General features: G+C 63.0%; 1 non-coding gene across 1 annotated transcript in view; it reads left to right on the top strand.

The window, feature by feature from the left end:
• The first annotated feature begins 19,713 nt into the window (after positions 1-19,713).
• The window catches only part of LOC140108838 (18S ribosomal RNA), a 1,884-nt gene continuing 1,520 nt past the window's right edge, over positions 19,714-20,077 (top strand). Inside the window, exon 1 of the ribosomal RNA XR_011851293.1 lies at positions 19,714-20,077. This exon is cut by the window's right edge and continues 1,520 nt beyond it. This is a non-coding gene — a ribosomal RNA (18S ribosomal RNA).

Raw genomic sequence — 20,077 nt, 5'->3', positions numbered from 1 at the left:
CATGGAAGTTGAAGGGAAGAGAACCGCGAAAGGGAGTTTGGAGGCTGAGCCGCGGCCGAGGAGGTCTCACCGATCCCGGCGTGATTCCAGCCAGGCCCGGTACCCTATACCGAACTCGGCAGGGTGGCTGTATCCGGGACCCTGGAACCCTGGGCGGGGAGCCTAGGGGCGAGAGGGGCCCCATGGAGCTCGGGCAGACTAGAAGTACCCTCGTCTGCCCGCTGGAGGGCGCCCTTCCCGGAGCGGAGGGGACCCCCAAGCGACCAAGTGCAAGCCGAGTTTGGAGCTCGAAACCCGGCCACACTTGGTAGTATGTCCCGGTGAGGAACATGCCCATGGAAGTAAGAGCTCAGCGGGAGCAGCCACTCAGGCTACCCGGCAATGTGTCACTGTCCCCCGGCCAAGACTTGGCGGCAAGTCCCGGGGAGGAATAGTGCCCATGGAAGTAGCTCAGCGGGAGCAGCCGCTCAGGCTACCCGGGAATGTGTCACTGTCCCCCGGCCAGACTTGGCGGCAGGTCCCGGGGAGGAATAGTGCTCATGGAAGTAGCTCAGCGGGAGCAGCTGCTGAGGCTACCCGGGAATGTGTCACTGTCCCTGGGCCACACTTGGTCGTTGGTTCCTGATGAGGAACATGCCCATGGAAGTAAGAGTTCAGCGGGAGAAGCCGCTCAGGCTACCCGGGAATGTGTCACTGTCCCCCGGCCAGACTTGGCGGCAGGTCCCGGGGAGGAATAGTGCCCATGGAAGTCGGAGCTCCAACCTCCAAGTTGACCTCAGCGGGAGCACTTGCTGAGGCTACCCGGGCATGGGCGACTGTTCCCCGGCCACACTTGGTCGGAGGTCCCGGTGTGGAACATGCCCATGGAAGTTGAAGGGAAGAGAACCGCGAAAGGGAGTTTGGAGGCTGAGCCGCGGCCGAGGAGGTCTCACCGATCCCGGCGTGATTCCAGCCAGGCCCGGTACCCTATACCGAACTCGGCAGGGTGGCTGTATCCGGGACCCTGGAACCCTGGGCGGGGAGCCTAGGGGCGAGAGGGGCCCCATGGAGCTCGGGCAGACTAGAAGTACCCTCGTCTGCCCGCTGGAGGGCGCCCTTCCCGGAGCGGAGGGGACCCCCAAGCGACCAAGTGCAAGCCGAGTTTGGAGCTCGAAACCCGGCCACACTTGGTAGTATGTCCCGGTGAGGAACATGCCCATGGAAGTAAGAGCTCAGCGGGAGCAGCCACTCAGGCTACCCGGCAATGTGTCACTGTCCCCCGGCCAAGACTTGGCGGCAAGTCCCGGGGAGGAATAGTGCCCATGGAAGTAGCTCAGCGGGAGCAGCCGCTCAGGCTACCCGGGAATGTGTCACTGTCCCCCGGCCAGACTTGGCGGCAGGTCCCGGGGAGGAATAGTGCTCATGGAAGTAGCTCAGCGGGAGCAGCTGCTGAAGATACCCGGGAATGTGTCACTGTCCCTGGGCCACACTTGGTCGTTGGTTCCTGATGAGGAACATGCCCATGGAAGTAAGAGTTCAGCGGGAGAAGCCGCTCAGGCTACCCGGGAATGTGTCACTGTCCCCCGGCCAGACTTGGCGGCAGGTCCCGGGGAGGAATAGTGCCCATGGAAGTCGGAGCTCCAACCTCCAAGTTGACCTCAGCGGGAGCACTTGCTGAGGCTACCCGGGCATGGGCGACTGTTCCCCGGCCACACTTGGTCGGAGGTCCCGGTGTGGAACATGCCCATGGAAGTTGAAGGGAAGAGAACCGCGAAAGGGAGTTTGGAGGCTGAGCCGCGGCCGAGGAGGTCTCACCGATCCCGGCGTGATTCCAGCCAGGCCCGGTACCCTATACCGAACTCGACAGGGTGGCTGTATCCGGGACCCTGGAACCCTGGGCGGGGAGCCTAGGGGCGAGAGGGGCCCCATGGAGCTCGGGCAGACTAGAAGTACCCTCGTCTGCCCGCTGGAGGGCGCCCTTCCCGGAGCGGAGGGGACCCCCCAAGCGACCAAGTGCAAGCCGAGTTTGGAGCTCGAAACCCGGCCACACTTGGTAGTATGTCCCGGTGAGGAACATGCCCATGGAAGTAAGAGCTCAGCGGGAGCAGCCACTCAGGCTACCCGGGAATGTGTCACTGTCCCCCGGCCAGACTTGGCGGCAGGTCCCGGGGAGGAATAGTGCCCATGGAAGTAGCCCAGCGGGAGCAGCCGCTCAGGCTACCCGGGAATGTGTCACTGTCCCCCGGCCAGACTTGGCGGCAGGTCCCGGGGAGGAATAGTGCTCATGGAAGTAGCTCAGCGGGAGCAGCTGCTGAGGCTACCCGGGAATGTGTCACTGTCCCTGGGCCACACTTGGTCGTTGGTTCCTGATGAGGAACATGCCCATGGAAGTAAGAGTTCAGCGGGAGAAGCCGCTCAGGCTACCCGGGAATGTGTCACTGTCCCCCGGCCAGACTTGGCGGCAGGTCCCGGGGAGGAATAGTGCCCATGGAAGTCGGAGCTCCAACCTCCAAGTTGACCTCAGCGGGAGCACTTGCTGAGGCTACCCGGGCATGGGCGACTGTTCCCCGGCCACACTTGGTCGGAGGTCCCGGTGTGGAACATGCCCATGGAAGTTGAAGGGAAGAGAACCGCGAAAGGGAGTTTGGAGGCTGAGCCGCGGCCGAGGAGGTCTCACCGATCCCGGCGTGATTCCAGCCAGGCCCGGTACCCTATACCGAACTCGGCAGGGTGGCTGTATCCGGGACCCTGGAACCCTGGGCGGGGAGCCTAGGGGCGAGAGGGGCCCCATGGAGCTCGGGCAGACTAGAAGTACCCTCGTCTGCCCGCTGGAGGGCGCCCTTCCCGGAGCGGAGGGGACCCCCCAAGCGACCAAGTGCAAGCCGAGTTTGGAGCTCGAAACCCGGCCACACTTGGTAGTATGTCCCGGTGAGGAACATGCCCATGGAAGTAAGAGCTCAGCGGGAGCAGCCACTCAGGCTACCCGGGAATGTGTCACTGTCCCCCGGCCAAGACTTGGCGGCAAGTCCCGGGGAGGAATAGTGCCCATGGAAGTAGCTCAGCGGGAGCAGCCGCTCAGGCTACCCGGGAATGTGTCACTGTCCCCCGGCCAGACTTGGCGGCAGGTCCCGGGGAGGAATAGTGCTCATGGAAGTAGCTCAGCGGGAGCAGCTGCTGAAGATACCCGGGAATGTGTCACTGTCCCTGGGCCACACTTGGTCGTTGGTTCCTGATGAGGAACATGCCCATGGAAGTAAGAGTTCAGCGGGAGAAGCCGCTCAGGCTACCCGGGAATGTGTCACTGTCCCCCGGCCAGACTTGGCGGCAGGTCCCGGGGAGGAATAGTGCCCATGGAAGTCGGAGCTCCAACCTCCAAGTTGACCTCAGCGGGAGCACTTGCTGAGGCTACCCGGGCATGGGCGACTGTTCCCCGGCCACACTTGGTCGGAGGTCCCGGTGTGGAACATGCCCATGGAAGTTGAAGGGAAGAGAACCGCGAAAGGGAGTTTGGAGGCTGAGCCGCGGCCGAGGAGGTCTCACCGATCCCGGCGTGATTCCAGCCAGGCCCGGTACCCTATACCGAACTCGACATGGTGGCTGTATCCGGGACCCTGGAACCCTGGGCGGGGAGCCTAGGGGCGAGAGGGGCCCCATGGAGCTCGGGCAGACTAGAAGTACCCTCGTCTGCCCGCTGGAGGGCGCCCTTCCCGGAGCGGAGGGGACCCCCCAAGCGACCAAGTGCAAGCCGAGTTTGGAGCTCGAAACCCGGCCACACTTGGTAGTTGGTCCCGGTGAGGAACATGCCCATGGAAGTAAGAGCTCAGCGGGAGCAGCCACTCAGGCTACCCGGCAATGTGTCACTGTCCCCCGGCCAAGACTTGGCGGCAAGTCCCGGGGAGGAATAGTGCCCATGGAAGTAGCTCAGCGGGAGCAGCTGCTGAGGCTACCCGGGAATGTGTCACTGTCCCCCGGCCAGACTTGGCGGCAGGTCCCGGGGAGGAATAGTGCTCATGGAAGTAGCTCAGCGGGAGCAGCTGCTGAGGCTACCCGGGAATGTGTCACTGTCCCTGGGCCACACTTGGTCGTTGGTTCCTGATGAGGAACATGCCCATGGAAGTAAGAGTTCAGCGGGAGAAGCCGCTCAAGCTACCCGGGAATGTGTCACTGTCCCCCGGCCAGACTTGGCGGCAGGTCCCGGGGAGGAACAGTGCCCATGGAAGTCGGAGCTCCAACCTCCAAGTTGACCTCAGCGGGAGCACTTGCTGAGGCTACCCGGGCATGGGCGACTGTTCCCCGGCCACACTTGGTCGGAGGTCCCGGTGTGGAACATGCCCATGGAAGTTGAAGGGAAGAGAACCGCGAAAGGGAGTTTGGAGGCTGAGCCGCGGCCGAGGAGGTCTCACCGATCCCGGCGTGATTCCAGCCAGGCCCGGTACCCTATACCGAACTCGACAGGGTGGCTGTATCCGGGACCCTGGAACCCTGGGCGGGGAGCCTAGGGGCGAGAGGGGCCCCATGGAGCTCGGGCAGACTAGAAGTACCCTCGTCTGCCCGCTGGAGGGCGCCCTTCCCGGAGCGGAGGGGACCCCCCAAGCGACCAAGTGCAAGCCGAGTTTGGAGCTCGAAACCCGGCCACACTTGGTAGTTGGTCCCGGTGAGGAACATGCCCATGGAAGTAAGAGCTCAGCGGGAGCAGCCACTCAGGCTACCCGGCAATGTGTCACTGTCCCCCGGCCAAGACTTGGCGGCAAGTCCCGGGGAGGAATAGTGCCCATGGAAGTAGCTCAGCGGGAGCAGCTGCTGAGGCTACCCGGGAATGTGTCACTGTCCCCCGGCCAGACTTGGCGGCAGGTCCCGGGGAGGAATAGTGCTCATGGAAGTAGCTCAGCGGGAGCAGCTGCTGAGGCTACCCGGGAATGTGTCACTGTCCCTGGGCCACACTTGGTCGTTGGTTCCTGATGAGGAACATGCCCATGGAAGTAAGAGTTCAGCGGGAGAAGCCGCTCAAGCTACCCGGGAATGTGTCACTGTCCCCCGGCCAGACTTGGCGGCAGGTCCCGGGGAGGAACAGTGCCCATGGAAGTCGGAGCTCCAACCTCCAAGTTGACCTCAGCGGGAGCACTTGCTGAGGCTACCCGGGCATGGGCGACTGTTCCCCGGCCACACTTGGTCGGAGGTCCCGGTGTGGAACATGCCCATGGAAGTTGAAGGGAAGAGAACCGCGAAAGGGAGTTTGGAGGCTGAGCCGCGGCCGAGGAGGTCTCACCGATCCCGGCGTGATTCCAGCCAGGCCCGGTACCCTATACCGAACTCGGCAGGGTGGCTGTATCCGGGACCCTGGAACCCTGGGCGGGGAGCCTAGGGGCGAGAGGGGCCCCATGGAGCTCGGGCAGACTAGAAGTACCCTCGTCTGCCCGCTGGAGGGCGCCCTTCCCGGAGCGGAGGGGACCCCCAAGCGACCAAGTGCAAGCCGAGTTTGGAGCTCGAAACCCGGCCACACTTGGTAGTATGTCCCGGTGAGGAACATGCCCATGGAAGTAAGAGCTCAGCGGGAGCAGCCACTCAGGCTACCCGGCAATGTGTCACTGTCCCCCGGCCAAGACTTGGCGGCAAGTCCCGGGGAGGAATAGTGCCCATGGAAGTAGCTCAGCGGGAGCAGCCGCTCAGGCTACCCGGGAATGTGTCACTGTCCCCCGGCCAGACTTGGCGGCAGGTCCCGGGGAGGAATAGTGCTCATGGAAGTAGCTCAGCGGGAGCAGCCACTCAGGCTAACCGGGAATGTGTCACTGTCCCTGGGCCACACTTGGTCGTTGGTTCCTGATGAGGAACATGCCCATGGAAGTAAGAGTTCAGCGGGAGCAGCCGCTCAGGGCTACCCGGGAATGTGTCACTGTCCCCCGGCCAGACTTGGCGGCAGGTCCCGGGGAGGAATAGTGCCCATGGAAGTCGGAGCTCCAACCTCCAAGTTGACCTCAGCGGGAGCAGCCGCTGAGGCTACCCGGGCATGGGTGACTGTTCCCCGGCCACACTTGGTCGGAGGTCCCGGTGTGGAACATGCCCATGGAAGTTGAAGGGAAGAGAACCGCGAAAGGGAGTTTGGAGGCTGAGCCGCGGCCGAGGAGGTCTCACCGATCCCGGCGTGATTCCAGCCAGGCCCGGTACCCTATACCGAACTCGGCAGGGTGGCTTTATCCGGGACCCTGGAACCCTGGGCGGGGAGCCTAGGGGCGAGAGGGGCCCCATGGAGCTCTGGCAGACTAGAAGTACCCTCGTCTGCCCGCTGGAGGGCGCCCTTCCCGGAGCGGAGGGGACCCCCCAAGCGACCAAGTGCAAGCCGAGTTTGGAGCTCGAAACCCGGCCACACTTGGTAGTTGGTCCCGGTGAGGAACATGCCCATGGAAGTAAGAGCTCAGCGGGAGCAGCCACTCAGGCTACCCGGGAATGTGTCACTGTCCCCCGGCCAAGACTTGGCGGCAAGTCCCGGGGAGGAATAGTGCCCATGGAAGTAGCTCAGCGGGAGCAGCCACTCAGGCTACCCGGGAATGTGTCACTGTCCCTCGGCCACACTTGGTCGTAGGTCCCGGTGAGGAACATGCCCATGGAAGTCGGAGCTCCAACCTCCAACCGGGTGAAGCCTCCGAGAGCTAGCCGGGAATAGGGCGCCAATCCCGGCTACCGCCCTCCATTCTTGCCCCGGTCGAAAGACCTACGTCCTCGCACCAGCACAAGCGCAAAAATTTTCTAAGTGTGGGAGAACCGAGGACCCGCCCGGTGGCACTCTGCCTCTCGCTGCCGCCCTCCTGGAAGCGTCCTCGGTCACTGTGTGTGCGGCAGATATCAGAGCTCCGGAAAGGTGAAAAAGAACCGGTAAGAGGGCGAATCCGGCAGCTCCCTGCCGGGCGAGGACCACCGCGAGCGGCGGGGACGTCAGACGGGAGACGCGCGGCGGACCTTCCGTCGGAGTGCCTGGGATTTTGACCTCGGAGAAGTTCGAAAAAATTATGCGGTCGGAGCTGTCTGCCTTGGCCGGGGAAGGCTCACCGCCGGCGGCTGCCAACCCCTGGCTTGCCCGCTGGATGCCCTTTCGGAGGCTGCTGAAAAAGAACTGTCAGGCGGGCACCTCTCGGAAGAACCGCAGACCAAAACGACCGGTAAAAATTTTGGGCGATCCGACACGTAGTGCACCTTCGGCGGCAGAGAAAAGCAGCAAAAATACCGGTCAGAGAAGGGGAGTTTTGGTCGACTCGGCCAGGTTTTTGCACTAAGTCAGATCCGTAATGCCAGCGGGACTGAGTCGCTTTTGCGTGCCGTGGTCCTGGAGGCCTGCTCGGACAGAGCGGTCCTTCGGGTCCCGCGGGAAGGGGCATTTCATGTTCCTCTGCGGGAGGTGATCCATTTTCTGCGGGAAATGGCGAGCCCCTTCGGCTACAAGAGTGTGTAGGTCCCGCTCAACAGTCTACGTCCTTAACCATCGGGGACTTTGTAGATTTTGCCCAAAATCGCTCTCCGCAGAACAGAGCGTGAGGTCTCCGCGGCGGAGGCCGGAAAAGGTGCGAGGTGAGCGGCATGGTATGACTGGGCTCGTGCCGCTCACTGCTACCCGGAGCGTGGCGCCCTCCGGGTAAAAAGCTAGCCGGGGCGAGTAGGTGGGTTGACGGGCGCATAAGCAACGCCGTCCCCGCCGTACAAGGTGCCGGTGGCCTGGCGAACCACCGGCGTAAGGCTAGCCAGGGCGTACCGCGGGGCAGAGGGCGCATAAGCCACGCTCTCTCTCCATCCCACCAGCACAAGCGAAAAATTTTCAAAGTGTGGGAGAACCGGCTTCCCGACCGGTGGCACTCTGCCTCTCTCTGCCGCCCTCCTGGAAGCGTCCTCGGTCACTCGGAGTACGGCAGATTTAAGAGCTCCGGAATGGTGAAAAAGAACCGGAGAGAGGGCGACTCCGGCTTCTCTCTGCCGGGCGAGGACCACCGCAGGCGGCGGGGACCTCTGACAGGAGGCGGCGCTGCGGGCAGGCTTTCTAAGTGCCTGGGCTTTTGGCCTCGGCGAAAGTCGAAAAAATTATGCGGTCGGAGCTTTCTGCCCCGGCCGGGGAAGGCTCACCGCCGGCGGCTGCCAACCCCTGGCTTGCCCGCTGGATGCCCTTTCGGAGGCTGCTGAAAAAGAACTGTCAGGCGGGCACCTCTCGGAAGAACCGCAGACCAAAACGACCGGTAAAAATTTTGGGCGATCCGACCCGTAGTGCACCTTCGGCGGCAGAGAAAAGCAACAAAAATACCGGTCAGAGAAGGGGAGTTTTGGTCGACTCTGCCAGGTTTTTGCACTAAGTCAGATCCGTAATGCCAGCGGGACTGAGTCGCTTTTGCGTGCCGTGGTCCTGGAGGCCTGCTCGGACAGAGCGGTCCTTCGGGTCCCGCGGGAAGGGGCATTTCATGTTCCTCTGCGGGAGGTGATCCATTTTCTGCGGGAAATGGCGAGCCCCTTCGGCTACAAGAGTGTGTAGGTCCCGCTCAACAGTCTACGTCCTTAACCATCGGGGACTTTGTAGATTTTGCCCAAAATCGCTCTCCGCAGAACAGAGCGTGAGGTCTCCGCGGCGGAGGCCGGAAAAGGTGCGAGGTGAGCGGCATGGTATGACTGGGCTCGTGCCGCTCACTGCTACCCGGAGCGTGGCGCCCTCCGGGTAAAAGGCTAGCCGGGGCGAGTAGGTGGGATGACGGGCGCATAAGCAACGCCGTCCCCGCCGTACAAGGTGCCGGTGGCCTGGCGAACCACCGGCGTAAGGCTAGCCAGGGCGTACCGCGGGGCAGAGGGCGCATAAGCCACGCTCTCTCTCCATCCCACCAGCACAAGCGAAATATTTTCAAAGTGTGGGAGAACCGGCTTCCCGACCGGTGGCACTCTGCCTCTCGCTGCCGCCCTCCTGGAAGCGTCCTCGGTCACTCGGAGTACGGCAGATTTAAGAGCTCCGGAATGGTGAAAAAGAACCGGAGAGAGGGCGACTCCGGCTTCTCTCTGCCGGGCGAGGACCACCGCAGGCGGCGGGGACGTCTGACAGGAGACGGCGCTGCGGGCAGGCTTTAAAAGTGCATGGGGTTTTGGCCTCGGCAAAAGTCGAAAAAATTATGCGGTCGGAGCTGTCTGCCCCGGCCGGGGAAGGCTCACCGCCGGCGGCTGCCAACCCCTGGCTTGCCCGCTGGATGGCCTTTCGGAGGCTTCTGAAAAAGAACTGTCAGGCGGGCACCTCTCGGAAGAACCGCAGACCAAAACGACCGGTAAAAATTTTGGGCGATCCGACCCGTAGTGCACCTTCGGCGGCAGAGAAAAGCAACAAAAATACCGGTCAGAGAAGGGGAGTTTTGGTCGACTCTGCCAGGTTTTTGCACTAAGTCAGATCCGTAATGCCAGCGGGACTGAGTCGCTTTTGCGTGCCGTGGTCCTGGAGGCCTGCTCGTACAGGGCGGTCCTTTCGGGTCCCGCGGGAAGGGGCATTTCATGTTCCTCTGCGGGAGGTGATCCATTTTCTGCGGGAAATGGCGAGCCCCTTCGGCTACAAGAGTGTGTAGGTCCCGCTCAACAGTCTACGTCCTTAACCATCGGGGACTTTGTAGATTTTGGTCAAGATCGCCCCCCGCATGTCCTAGCGGGAGGTCTCCGCGGCGGAGGCCGGAAAAGGTGCGAGGTGAGCGGCATGGTATGACTGGGCTCGTGCCGCTCACTGCTACCCGGAGCGTGGCGCCCTCCGGGTAAAAGGCTAGCCGGGGCGAGTAGGTGGGATGACGGGCGCATAAGCAACGCCGTCCCCGCCGTACAAGGTGCCGGTGGCCTGGCGAACCACCGGCGTAAGGCTAGCCAAGGGCGTACCGCGGGGCAGAGGGCGCATAAGCCACGCTCTCTCTCCATCCCACCAGCACAAGCGAAAAATTTTCAAAGTGTGGGAGAACCGGCTTCCCGACCGGTTGCACTCTGCCTCTCGCTGCCGCCGTCCTGGAAGCGTCCTCGGTCACTCGGAGTACGGCAGATTTAAGAGCTCCGGAATGGTGAAAAAGAACCGGAGAGAGGGCGACTCCGGCTTCTCTCTGCCGGGCGAGGACCACCGCAGGCGGCGGGGACGTCTGACAGGAGACGGCGCTGCGGGCAGGCTTTAAAAGTGCATGGGGTTTTGGCCTCGGAGAAAGTCGAAAAAATTATGCGGTCGGAGCTGTCTGCCCCGGCCGGGGAAGGCTCACCTCCGGCGGCTGCCAACCCCTGGCTTGCCCGCTGGATGGCCTTTCGGAGGCTGCTGAAAAAGAACTGTCAGGCGGGCACCTCTCGGAAGAACCGCAGACCAAAACGACCGGTAAAAATTTTGGGCGATCCGACCCGTAGTGCACCTTCGGCGGCAGAGAAAAGCAACAAAAATACCGGTCAGAGAAGGGGAGTTTTGGTCGACTCTGCCAGGTTTTTGCACTAAGTCAGATCCGTAATGCCAGCGGGACTGAGTCGCTCTTGCGTGCCGTGGTCCTGGAAGCCTGCTCGGACAGAGTGGTCCTTCGGGTCCCGCGGGAAGGGGCATTTCATGTTCCTCTGCGGGAGGTGATCCATTTTCTGCGGGAAATGGCGAGCCCCTTCGGCTACAAGAGTGTGTAGGTCCCGCTCAACAGTCTACGTCCTTAACCATCGGGGACTTTGTAGATTTTGGTCAAGATCGCCCCCCGCATGTCCTAGCGGGAGGTCTCCGCGGCGGAGGCCGGAAAAGGTGCGAGGTGAGCGGCATGGTATGACTGGGCTCGTGCCGCTCACTGCTACCCGGAGCGTGGCGCCCTCCGGGTAAAAGGCTAGCCGGGGCGAGTAGGTGGGATGACGGGCGCATAAGCAACGCCGTCCCCGCCGTACAAGGTGCCGGTGGCCTGGCGAACCACCGGCGTAAGGCTAGCCAAGGGCGTACCGCGGGGCAGAGGGCGCATAAGCCACGCTCTCTCTCCATCCCACCAGCACAAGCGAAAAATTTTCAAAGTGTGGGAGAACCGGCTTCCCGACCGGTTGCACTCTGCCTCTCGCTGCCGCCGTCCTGGAAGCGTCCTCGTTCACTCGGAGTACGGCAGATTTAAGAGCTCCGGAATGGTGAAAAAGAACCGGAGAGAGGGCGACTCCGGCTTCTCTCTGCCGGGCGAGGACCACCGCAGGCGGCGGGGACGTCTGACAGGAGACGGCGCTGCGGGCAGGCTTTAAAAGTGCATGGGGTTTTGGCCTCGGAGAAAGTCGAAAAAATTATGCGGTCGGAGCTGTCTGCCCCGGCCGGGGAAGGCTCACCTCCGGCGGCTGCCAACCCCTGGCTTGCCCGCTGGATGGCCTTTCGGAGGCTGCTGAAAAAGAACTGTCAGGCGGGCACCTCTCGGAAGAACCGCAGACCAAAACGACCGGTAAAAATTTTGGGCGATCCGACCCGTAGTGCACCTTCGGCGGCAGAGAAAAGCAACAAAAATACCGGTCAGAGAAGGGGAGTTTTGGTCGACTCTGCCAGGTTTTTGCACTAAGTCAGATCCGTAATGCCAGCGGGACTGAGTCGCTCTTGCGTGCCGTGGTCCTGGAAGCCTGCTCGGACAGAGTGGTCCTTCGGGTCCCGCGGGAAGGGGCATTTCATGTTCCTCTGCGGGAGGTGATCCATTTTCTGCGGGAAATGGCGAGCCCCTTCGGCTACAAGAGTGTGTAGGTCCCGCTCAACAGTCTACGTCCTTAACCATCGGGGACTTTGTAGATTTTGGTCAAGATCGCCCCCCGCATGTCCTAGCGGGAGGTCTCCGCGGCGGAGGCCGGAAAAGGTGCGAGGTGAGCGGCATGGTATGACTGGGCTCGTGCCGCTCACTGCTACCCGGAGCGTGGCGCCCTCCGGGTAAAAGGCTAGCCGGGGCGAGTAGGTGGGATGACGGGCGCATAAGCAACGCCGTCCCCGCCGTACAAGGTGCCGGTGGCCTGGCGAACCACCGGCGTAAGGCTAGCCAAGGGCGTACCGCGGGGCAGAGGGCGCATAAGCCACGCTCTCTCTCCATCCCACCAGCACAAGCGAAAAATTTTCAAAGTGTGGGAGAACCGGCTTCCCGACCGGTTGCACTCTGCCTCTCGCTGCCGCCGTCCTGGAAGCGTCCTCGGTCACTCGGAGTACGGCAGATTTAAGAGCTCCGGAATGGTGAAAAAGAACCGGAGAGAGGGCGACTCCGGCTTCTCTCTGCCGGGCGAGGACCACCGCAGGCGGCGGGGACGTCTGACAGGAGACGGCGCTGCGGGCAGGCTTTAAAAGTGCATGGGGTTTTGGCCTCGGAGAAAGTCGAAAAAATTATGCGGTCGGAGCTGTCTGCCCCGGCCGGGGAAGGCTCACCTCCGGCGGCTGCCAACCCCTGGCTTGCCCGCTGGATGGCCTTTCGGAGGCTGCTGAAAAAGAACTGTCAGGCGGGCACCTCTCGGAAGAACCGCAGACCAAAACGACCGGTAAAAATTTTGGGCGATCCGACCCGTAGTGCACCTTCGGCGGCAGAGAAAAGCAACAAAAATACCGGTCAGAGAAGGGGAGTTTTGGTCGACTCTGCCAGGTTTTTGCACTAAGTCAGATCCGTAATGCCAGCGGGACTGAGTCGCTCTTGCGTGCCGTGGTCCTGGAAGCCTGCTCGGACAGAGTGGTCCTTCGGGTCCCGCGGGAAGGGGCATTTCATGTTCCTCTGCGGGAGGTGATCCATTTTCTGCGGGAAATGGCGAGCCCCTTCGGCTACAAGAGTGTGTAGGTCCCGCTCAACAGTCTACGTCCTTAACCATCGGGGACTTTGTAGATTTTGCCCAAAATCGCTCTCCGCAGAACAGAGCGGGAGGTCTCCGCGGCGGAGGCCGGAAAAGGTGCGAGGTGAGCGGCATGGTATGACTGGGCTCGTGCCGCTCACTGCTACCCGGAGCGTGGCGCCCTCCGGGTAAAAGGCTAGCCGGGGCGAGTAGGTGGATTGACGGGCGCATAAGCAACGCCGTCCCCGCCGTACAAGGTGCCGGTGGCCTGGCGAACCACCGGCGTAAGGCTAGCCAAGGGCGTACCGCGGGGCAGAGGGCGCATAAGCCACGCCGTCCCCGCTGTACAAGGTGCCGGTGGCCTGGCGAACCACCGGCGTAAGGCTAGCCAAGGGCGTACCGCGGGGCAGAGGGCGCATAAGCCACGCTCTCTCTCCATCCCACCAGAACAAGCGAAAAAATTTCAAAGTGTGGGAGAACCGGCTTCCCGACCGGTGGCACTCTGCCTCTCGCTGCCGCCCTCCTGGAAGCGTCCTCGGTCACTCGGTGTCCGGCAGATTTCAGAGCTCCGGAATGGTGAAAAAGAACCGGTGAGAGGGCGAATCCGGCTTCTCTCTGCCGGGCGAGGACCACCGCAGGCGGCAAGGGACGTCTGCCAGGAGACGGCGCTGCGGGCAGGCTTTAAAAGTGCATGGGGTTTTGGCCTCGGCGAAAGTCGAAAAAAATTTGCGGTCGGAGCTGTCTGCCCCGGCCGGGGAAGGCTCACCGCCGGCGGCTGCCAACCCCTGGCTTGCCCGCTGGATGCCCTTTCGGAGGCTGCTGAAAAAGAACTGTCAGGCGGGCACCTCTCGGAAGAACCGCAGACCAAAACGACCGGTAAAAATTTTGGGCGATCCGACCCTCAGTGCACCTTCGGCGGCAGAGAAAAGCAACAAAAACACCGGTCAAAGAAGGGAGGTTTTGGTCGACTCTGCCTGGTTTTTGCACAAAGTCAGATCCGTAATGCCAGCGGGACTGAGTCGCTTTTGCGTGCCGTGGTCCTGGAGGCCTGCTCGGACAGAGCGGTCCTTCGGGTCCCGCGGGAAGGGGCATTTCATGTTCCTCTGCGGGAGGTGGTCCATTTTCTGCGGGAAATGGCGAGCCCCATCGGCTACAAGAGTGTGTAGGTCCCGCTCAACAGTCTACGTCCTTAACCATCGGGGACTTTGTAGATTTTGGCAGAAATCGCCCCCCGCAGGTCCTAGCGGGAGGTCTCCGCGGCGGAGGCCGGAGAGGGCGCGAGGTGAGCGGCATGGTATGACTGGGTTCGTGCCGCTCACTGGTACCCGGAGCGTGGCGCCCTCCGGGTAAAAGGCTAGCCGGGGCGAGTAGGTGGGTTGACGGGCGCATAAGCCACGCCGTCCCCGCCGTACAAGGTGCCGGTGGCCTGGCGAACCACCGGCGTAAGGCCAGCCAGGGCGGACCGCGGGGCAGAGGGCGCATAAGCCACGCTCTCTCTCCATCCCACCAGAACAAGCGAAAAATTTTCAAAGTGTGGGAGAACCGGCGACCCGACCGGTGGCACTCTGCCTCTCGCTGCCGCCCTCCTGGAAGCGTCCTCGGTCACTCGGTGTCCGGCAGATTTCAGAGCTCCGGAATGGTGAAAAAGAACCGGAGAGGGGGCGACTCCGGCTTCTCTCTGCCGGGCGAGGACCACCGCAGGCGGCAAGGGACGTCTGACAGGAGACGGCGCTGCGGGCAGGCTTTAAAAGTGCATGGGGTTTTGGCCTCGGCGAAAGTCGAAAAAATTTTGCGGTCGGAGCCGTCTGCCCCGGCCGGGGAAGGCTCACCGCCGGCGGCTGCCAACCCCTGGCTTGCCCGCTGGATGGCCTTTCGGAGGCTGCTGAAAAAGAACTGTCAGGCGGGCACCTCTCGGAAGAACCGCAGACCAAAACGACCGGTAAAAATTTTGGGCGATCCGACCCTCAGTGCACCTTCGGCGGCAGAGAAAAGCATCAAAAATACCGGTCAAAGAAGCGAGGTTTTGGTCGACTCTGCCAGGTTTTTGCACAAAGTGTTGGCATCGTGCGGCGTCGCGCTTTGCCGTACCGTATCCCCAATGGAGCGGCGCCCGGCGGGGTAGGCTAGCCATGTGAGGTCGAGGGCGGGAGGACGGGACGTAAGCCAGGCCGTTCTCCACAAGAAATTCCGGACGCGGAGACCCCTTCTCCGCCCTACGGTCCCCAATGGGGTGGCGCCCGGCGGGTGAGGCTAGCCATGGGAGGACGGGACGTAAGCCAGGCCGTTCTCCACAAGAAATTCCGTACGCGGAGACCCCTTCTCCGCCCTACGGTCCCCAATGGGGTGGCGCCCGGCGGGTGAGGCTAGCCATGTGAGGTCGAGGGCGGGAGGACGGGACGTAAGCCAGGCCGTTCTCCACAAGTAAATTCCGGACGCGGAGACCCCTTCTCCGCCCTACGGTCCCCAATGGGGTGGCGCCCGGCGGGTGAGGCTAGCCGTGTGAGGTCGAGGGCGGGAGGACGGGACGTAAGCCAGGCCGTTCTCCACAAGTAAATTCCGGACGCGGAGACCCCTTCTCCGCCCTACGGTCCCCAATGGGGTGGCGCCCGGCGGGTGAGGCTAGCCATGTGAGGTCGAGGGCGGGAGGACGGGACGTAAGCCAGGCCGTTCTCCACAAGTAAATTCCGGACGCGGAGACCCCTTCTCCGCCCTACGGTCCCCAATGGGGTGGCTCCCGGCGGGTGAGGCTAGCCATGTGAGGTCGAGGGCGGGAGGACGGGACGCAAGCCAGGCCGTTCTCCACAAACTCCCAGCGGTAGAGTCTCGGCTCTCCGCTCTTTTGATCGATCTGACACAGCGCGATCCGGCGGGGCAGGGCACTTTGCTCGGTCAGGGGTATTGGCCCCGGCCGGTTTATGGTAAAGCGTTCCTTAGCCTCAGTCTTGGTCGCGCATCAATCCCCCGCTCCCCGTGAGCGGCTGTCGTCCTCTGCCTAAGGTTGTGTAGCGCGGTGCCAGTGTGGTCCTCGCACGGCCCCGCTCCTGCCACAGCGGTAGGACTCTCTGCTTCGGCTGAGGTTTGCTACGAAGCGTATGGAACGGGCGTACTCCACCGTACCGTGGGTGGGGGGCGGCGGCGTTGGCGGCGGCAGCGTCCAGCGCGGAGCTCCGGCTCCCGCGGCAGCGCCTCGCCTAGTGTCCCTCGGGCAAGTCCAATCGCCCCCCGCCCGGTCGGAGAGCGCAGACACACCTCTGTGTCCACGGTTTATTTCCGCAGCACGAAAAGGGACGGCTCCCGCCTGCTCCTCGCGGCGGCGACGAGGCTTAGACCCACCGTGGCGTATCCGCGGTAGGTATGCTCGTCGGTCGGAGGAGCGGTTGCGGTCGAGTGGTCCCCAGTGTACCCTGTTAGCGCTGCCCGCCTACGCCTGAAGAGCTGCGGACCGAGAAAAAGGTTCGCTCCGCTGCTGACGGCGAAGCGCGCGGCACGCCGCGGAAGAGGAGAGGGAGCGGTCGCCCCCGGGGCGGCTCCCCTCCGAGTCCGGCAGAAGCAGAGATTGTAGCGGAGGGGGGGGTTTCTAAATTCCCCGGGCGTGTTATCCCCAGCGGTAGCCTTTGAACTCTTCAACCGCAAGCACGATCGCACGTTCACAGCACCCGTCACTAGGAGCCGGGCCAGAGGCGGGCGGCAGACGAAACCGACATGAGCGCTTAAGGGTATTGCACCCCCGGCGCCCAGACCCTGGAAATTGAGTCTGCCCCCAAAGCCCACCCGCGTCCTCCTTGGCGCTCCCGGAGTACATGGTCGTAGATGGGCCATCGGTCGCTAATGCCAAACTGCGTCCCAGGGGTGCGTCCCCTCTGACCAACGGCAGACCCATCCCTCTCGCCAATCCGCGGATCCCCGCCAGGTCCCGAACAGGGCTCGTCCTTTAGCGTTTCAAATGCGCCCTCCCCGCCATACGAGGGGTTGAGGACCGTAGCCTTCCCTTACGAGAGGCACCAGGGGTGCGCCTGCTCGAGGGCCCGGCCGTGGGCGTAACGCTTGGGCCGCCCGGGGGAGTCGGTAGACCATGGGAGACCAACACTCGCACACGAACGTTGCCCGTGCTTTTGTGGAAGAGAGCTTCTTGCGAGGTTGTCGCTGCGGTGGCGCCCGGACAAACCCTATCCCTAAAACTTCTGGGGAATTGGCGTCTAAGCCTGCACCCTGCACGGTATCCCTGCACCCACGAAGGGGGCCGTGGAAGGCTTGGGGTCGCGCCGGCGAAACCGACCGGATGCCCGGGGTACTGAACCCCCGGGGTCCCACCCTGGAAATTGAGCCGTCCGACCCCGCCACGTCTTCCTAGTGCTCTCCTTGGCTCCCCCGCCTGTGGGCATCGTTAGGGGCTGCGGTCATCAGCGCCGGCTAAGCTTCGGCAACACGGCCGACCCACCCCTTCGGCGCCTGGGGGTGCCTGGTCCCAGTCCGGGCCGTTCCGTAGGGGCGGCTATCCCTTACATGAGGGACTCGGTGCGTCCGCTCGGGCTGCGGGGCTCCGGCTCCGACAGCCGGGGAGCTGGTTTTGACCGCGGGCCTCCACGGGAACCGGCAGGGACCGGACTAGGCGTCAAGCCGAAAATAACCCCGGCACCCTCTGCTTCCAAAGCGAGGGGACCTTTGGCCGAGCGGGGGCACCGGAAGCCGAACCGACCCCAACCCCTCTTCCTACCCCAGGGCTGGGCTGACCAATCCCCTGATCGGGTCTAAAATGGAAGAAGGGGATTCGAGGGAAGGGGCTGGCGGAAGGCAGTTGCCCGACGGAGTAGGCGAAGGCCAGGCCGTTTCCGAGTCCCGAGCAGAGGAGGGCGAACTCGGCTCTTCATCGACCGACGGCGAGGCGAGGGCGGTGGCTGCCGCGGGGAAGACTCCATTGCTCGTCAGCGCGCTAGGAGCGGGGCCGACTGGCTGCTCGGGGTATGGCATCCCCGGGGGCCCACCCTGGAAATCTTCGCTCCTCAGCCGCTGCAGGTTATAAGGTCCCGCCGCGCGTAAGCGCTCAACTCTCCGACCCACGGATGTCGAGCCCATGGTGAGCCGGCCGTTTCGTACGGGGAAAAGGGGTCCTCTGGCCCCACATCGATCGAGGGGGTTTAGATCCGCGGAGGCACGCACCGCGAGGCGAATCGCTGCTTTTCCCCAAGAGGTTAACCTTCAAACCACCGAGTAGGTTCGGGGCAGGGCCGACAGTCTGCACTGGGGTATTGCATCCCTGGTGGGGCGACCCTGGAAATCTCTGCCCCTTTCCACTCTTTCGGTTGGGCCTCTCGTCGGGGCGAGCGTAAGTCGGCAAGCAGACGTGGGAAGAGGCTTCTTACCGGTGACACTCCCTTCGTGAGAGAGGCAGGTACTCGCCCCGGACCCCGGTCCAAATCTGCGCGGGCCGGACGGCCTCGGCCCTAGCCGAAGGCCGCTCCCGCGAAGCCAGGGAGCCGAAAAAATAACCCCGACACCCTCCGCGACCTCGCGTGCTTCCAAAGCGAGGGGAACCTTTGGCCGAGCGGGGCACCCGAAGCCGAACCGACCCCAACCCCTCTTCTTACCCCAGGGCTGGGCTGACCAATCCCCTGATCGGGTCTAAAATGGAAGAAGGGGATTCGAGGGAAGGGGCTGGCGGAAGGCAGTTGCCCGACGGAGTAGGCGAAGGCCAGGCCGTTTCCAAATCCCGAGCCAGAGGAGGGCGAACGACGTTCTTCATCGACCGACGGCGAGGCTAGGGCGAGGGCGGTGGCTGCCGCGGGGAAGACTCCATTGCTTGCCAGCGTGCTAGGAGCGGGGCCGACAGGCTGCTCGGGGTATGGCATCCCCGGGGGCCCACCCTGGAAATCTTCGCTCCTCAGCCGCTGCAGGTTATAAGGTCCCGCCGCGCGTAAGCGCTCAACTCCCCGACCCACGGACGTCGAGCCCATGGTGAGCTGACAGTTTCGTACGGGGAAAAGGGGTCCTCTGGCCCCACATCGATCGAGGGGGTTTAGATCCGCGGAGGCACGCACCGCGAGGCGAATCGCTGCTTTTCCCCAAGAGGTTAACCTTCAAACCACCGAGTAGGTTCGGGGCAGGGCCGACTGTCTGCACTGGGGTATTGCATCCCTGGTGGGGCGACCCTGGAAATCTCTGCCCCTTTCCACTCTTTCGGTTGGGCCTCTCGTCGGGGCGAGCGTAAGTCGGCAAGCAGACGTGGGAAGAGGCTTCTTACCGGTGACACTCCCTTCGTGAGAGAGGCAGGTACTCGCCCCGCACCCCGGTCCAAATCTGCTCGGTCCGGCCGTCGTCGGCCCTAGCCGAAGGCCGCTCCCGCGAAGCCAGGCGATCCGAACCGAGGATCCGCGCGAGCCTTCTCCAAGCCCTCTGCCGGGCGCTGGTGTTGAAAGCGTAGCGGACCCTGTTCGCCGGAGCGATAGGAGCGGAGCACCGGTCCCGCAGGGTTGAAAGCTGGGTAGCAGCGCCGTAGCTTCCCTCCCAGCCTTCCCCCGGACCTGGCGCCCGATCCCCTCCGCTCCTCTGTGCGTTGGCGGGCGGCGCTGCATGGGTACGTCGCGACGGCTCCTATCGTCTCTCTCGCTTAACAGTGTGGAGAGGTGGTGGTGGAGCCGTCCGACACTCGAGGTGCTGAAGTTGAGCGTCCAATGCTTTCCTTCTATGCGCAGCCTACAGGAGCTGTCCGAGCTTCGGAGGTGCTGATGGAGGTGAGAGTCGAGCGCCACTTCTTGGCTGAACTGAGTGGGGAAAGCCAGCGACTGCGAGAGGGAGGGGAAGGGAAGGCTTTTTCGGGTCCTTGGAAGGGACCGAGAGCATCTTTCTTGCCCCCCTGCCCTAAGCTCCATCCAATGTTGTCTGCGAGGTCTTCTCCGGCGGCGGAGAAGCGCTGCGGTAGCAGCAGCAGCAACGAGCGTTCCCATTAGCTCACGGAGCCTGACTCCAAGAGTCTACCCCTCAGAGCTCGGCTACCTGGTTGATCCTGCCAGTAGTATATGCTTGTTTTAAAGATTAAGCCATGCATGTCTAAGTACTGACTATTCTTTACGGTGAAACTGCGAATGGCTCATTAAATCAGTTATGGTTCCTTTGATCGTTCCGCATTGATGATGTGCTACTCGGATAACTGTGGCAATTCTAGAGCTAATACGTGCCCAAGAGCGCTGCCCTCCAGGAAGGCGTGCATTTATCAGACTTAAAACCAATCCGGGGAGCCCTGGTCCGCGGCGGGTCTTCGGGCCCGCTGCGGCGCCAGCCCCGTCCTAGACTTGGCGACTCTAGGTGACCTCGGGCCGATCGCACGTCCTCCGTGACGGCGACGATCTATTCAGGT

Source organism: Engystomops pustulosus, unplaced genomic scaffold (assembly GCF_040894005.1).
Source record: "Engystomops pustulosus unplaced genomic scaffold, aEngPut4.maternal MAT_SCAFFOLD_188, whole genome shotgun sequence".
NCBI lineage: Eukaryota > Metazoa > Chordata > Amphibia > Anura > Leptodactylidae > Engystomops > Engystomops pustulosus.
Note: the sequence above shows the minus strand (reverse complement) of the source record. Positions and strands in the feature narration are given on the sequence as shown.